Genomic DNA, 3,896 nt, shown 5'->3' with positions numbered 1-3,896 from the left:
GATAGGAAACAAAGAGTAGTGATAAATGGCTCCATTTTGGAATGGCAGGCAGTGACCAGTGGGGTACCGCAGGGATCAGTACTTTGACCGCAGCTTTTTACAATATATGTTAATAATATAGAAGATGGTATTAGTAACAACTTTAGCAAATTTGCTGATGATACTAAGCTGTGTGGCAGGGTGAAATGTGATGAGGATGTTGGAGATTACAGGGTGACCTGGACAGGTTAGGTGAGTGGTCAGATGCATGGCAGATGCAGTTTAATGTGGATAAATGTATGGTTATCCACTTTGATGGCAAGAACAGGAAGGCAGATTACTACCTCAATGGAATCAATTTAGGTAAAGGGGCAGTACAGAGAGATCTGTTCTTGTACACCAGTCAATGAAAGTAAGCATGCAGGTACAGCAGGTAGTGAAGAAGGCTAATAGCATGCTGGCCTTCATAACAAGGGGGATTGAGTATAGAAACAAAGAGGTTCTTCTGCAGCTGTACAGGGTCCTGGTGAGATCACACCTGGAGTACTGTGTGCAGTTCTGGTCTCCAAATTGGAGTAAAAACATTCTGGCTATTGAGGGAGTGCATCGTAGGTTCACGAGGTCAATTCCTGGAATGGTGCGACTACCTTACGCTGAAAGACTGGAGTGACTGGGCTTGTATATCCTTGAGTTTAGAAGACTGAGAGGGGATCTGATTGAGACATATAAGATTATTAAAGGATTGGACACTCTGGAGGCAGGAAACATGTTTCCGCTGATGGGTGAGTGCCGAACCAGAGGACACAGCATAAAAATATGGGGTAGACCATTTATGACAGAGATTAGGAGAAACTTCTTCACCCAGAGAGTGGTGCCTGTGTGGAATGCTCTGCCCAAGAGGGCAGTGGAGGCCCAGTCTCTGGATTCATTTAAGAAAGAGTTGGATAGAGCTCTCAAGGATAGTGGAATCAAGGGTTATGGAGATAAGGCAGGAACAGTAACTGATTAAGGATGATCAGCCATGATCATATTGAATGGTGGTGCAGGCTCGAAGGGCAGAATGGCCTACTCCTGCACCTATTGTCTATTGTCTATTGATATCTGGTCAGCATTGGCAGGTTGGACTGAAGGGTATGGTTCTGTGCTGTGCAACTCCAGGACTCTATGAATCATGTCATTTTCAAATTACTCCAACTGAAATGGTTTCTGAGACCTTCACATCCTCAGGAAACATGCCATAATAAAGTGATAAAACATGTTTCTTAAAAATATACTGACCAGAAGACATAACACAACTGTGTCATTGATAAATCTCAGTACCATGTTTTCACTTCCCTAATCTAAGTCATTGACATACGTTATAAAACCCAAGATCCCAACACAGACACATGGATCATAGAATAGATCACAAATCCCTACAGGGTGGAAGCAGGCCATTCAGTCCATCAAGTTCACACCCGTTCTCCAAACAGCATCCCACCCAGACCCATCTTCCTACCCCAGGCCAAGCAGCATCCCTTCTTCGGGCTTATGTCTGAAACATCGATTCTCCTGTTCCTCGGATGCTGACTGGCCTGCTGTGTTTTTCCAGCACCACATTTTTCAACTCTGGTCTGCAGCATCTGCAGTCCTCACTTTCTGCATCTTCTTACCCCATCCCTGTAACCCTGTATTTTCCATGGCTAATCCACCTGGACACTATGGACAATTTAGCCTGGTCTCTCCACCTAATCTGCATACCTTTGGACTGTGGGAGGAAATTAGAGAACTTGCAGGAAGCCCATGCAGAGACAGGGAGAATGTGCAAACTCCACACAGACTGTCACCTGAGGCTGAAATCATAGCTGGCTCCCTGGTGCTGTGAGGCAGCAGTGCTAACCACAGAGCCACCGTGCCACCCCCTAGCTATTGTGCCGCCCCTAGACACCATGTCTGTAAGGTTTTCTTGTATGATTTTAATTACAATTTTGTCAATTATTCAGTCATTCCTTAACTGAACTCTAAATAATGGGACTGGTTTGTAATCTCTGTGTGTATTTCCAATTCATATTTCTCCATCACCAACACCCCTGGAAGACAAACTGAATGATCAATCAGTGTCAGCAGCTGACTTGTTTTGCTGCCTCTCAATACTTTTATTAATTTGCCCTTTGATAAGGTCAGGATTCTACTCGTCACATCCCGCCTTCTTTTTTCAAATCCTCTGATGAGGTCAATCAAGGCCGAAGAGATTGGGATTGCCCTTCGAGCAGCACAGTGGCTCAGTGGTTAGCACTGCTGCCTCACAGCACCAGGGTCCCAGGTTTGATTCTGTCTGTGTGGAGTTTGCACATTCTCCCTGTGTCTGTGTGGGTTACCTCCAGGTCGTCCAGTTTCCTCCCACAATCCAAAGATGTGCAAGTCAGGTGAATTGGCCATGCTAAATTGTCCATAGTGCTAGGTGCATTAGGGGTGAGTTACTCTTCGGAGGGTCGGTGTGGACTTGTTGGGCAGAAGGGCCTGTTTCCACACTGTAGGGAATCTACACTTTAATTCCTCTCTACCATCCATTTCCTGGTTTACAGCTATAACTGAAATGTTTTTGTATCTCCCATTGTGAAGACCAAAGTAAAATGTTTATTCATTCCATCTGCCCTTATCTATCATTAACTCCCCATTCTCTCTCAGTAGAGGACTAGTGCACACTTGTTCTTTTTACTTTAAATATTTTTAGAAACTCTTGCTATCCATTTTTCCCTTTCTATGATGTGGAGGAGCTGGTGTAGGACTGACCTGAAACCCAGAATTTATTGCTTAATGATCAATGTTTCAGTATCTACTCTTCATGAAAGGCCTAAAGAGACTAATCCATATTGCTTTAAACTTTTATCATTTATTGGACTTATTTCTTTGTCCTAATCTGTGTGTACATATGATTTTTAAAAATTTAGACAATAATAATTTTTTTGCTTCTTTAAAGAAACCTCATTAAATTGACTTGCTGTAAACGTAAATTCACTTGGTTTGGGGGAAACACTTTCACCAAGTAAGGATCCTTCCTAAATTAACTTTGTTGTGATCGACCAGGGAGGCAGATGTATAAAAAAGGGGGAGCTATTTCATTTCTCATCATTCAGGTGTTGAACAATTTGGGGTATGTGTCAAGAAGTACAATAGCTTGAGGAACCTCACCTGGGGTCAAATTACAATAATAACAAAAGGTCTCTTTTGTGGCAATTTGCAAAAGTTCCAAATTACTTAGGAGAAACAAAGAACAGTAAATGTTGAAACTGCTCAGCTGGTCTGGCTGCATTTGTGAAGAGAGGAGCAAAGTTTCAGGTCAGTAACCTTTCAGCTAAATTGGAAACTGTTAAAAGAATTAGCTTGAAGCAAATGCAAAGACAGGAAAAGAGTTATCGGGGAAATGATTATTGGTTGTTGGGTTGGTTGGGGTGTTGTTTGGAGGATTGGGGGCTGCTGGTGTCGTGTAGTGGAGGTAGACACCAGGTTATAGTCCTAAAGGTTTATTTGAAATCACGAGGAAACTATCTAGAAAGGTACTCCACCTGATGAAGGGCCAATGCTCCAAAAGCCTGTGATTTCAAATAAACCTTTAGGACTATAACCTGGTGTCTACCTCCACTACACGACACCAGCAGCCCCCAATCCTCCAAACAACACCCCAACCAACCCAACAACCAATAATCATTTCCCCGATAACTCTTTTCCTGTCTTTGCATTTGCTTCAAGCTAATTCTTTTAACAGTTTCCAATTTAGCTGAAAGGTTACTGACCTGAAACTTTGCTCCTCTCTTCACAAATGCAGCCAGACCAGCTGAGCAGTTTCAACATTTACTGTTCTTTGTTTCTCCTAAGTAATTTGGAACTTTTGCAAATTGCCACAAAAGAGACCTTTTGTTATTATTGTAATTTGACCC

Source organism: Chiloscyllium plagiosum, chromosome 7 (assembly GCF_004010195.1).
Source record: "Chiloscyllium plagiosum isolate BGI_BamShark_2017 chromosome 7, ASM401019v2, whole genome shotgun sequence".
NCBI lineage: Eukaryota > Metazoa > Chordata > Chondrichthyes > Orectolobiformes > Hemiscylliidae > Chiloscyllium > Chiloscyllium plagiosum.
This window is presented reverse-complemented; position numbering follows the sequence as displayed.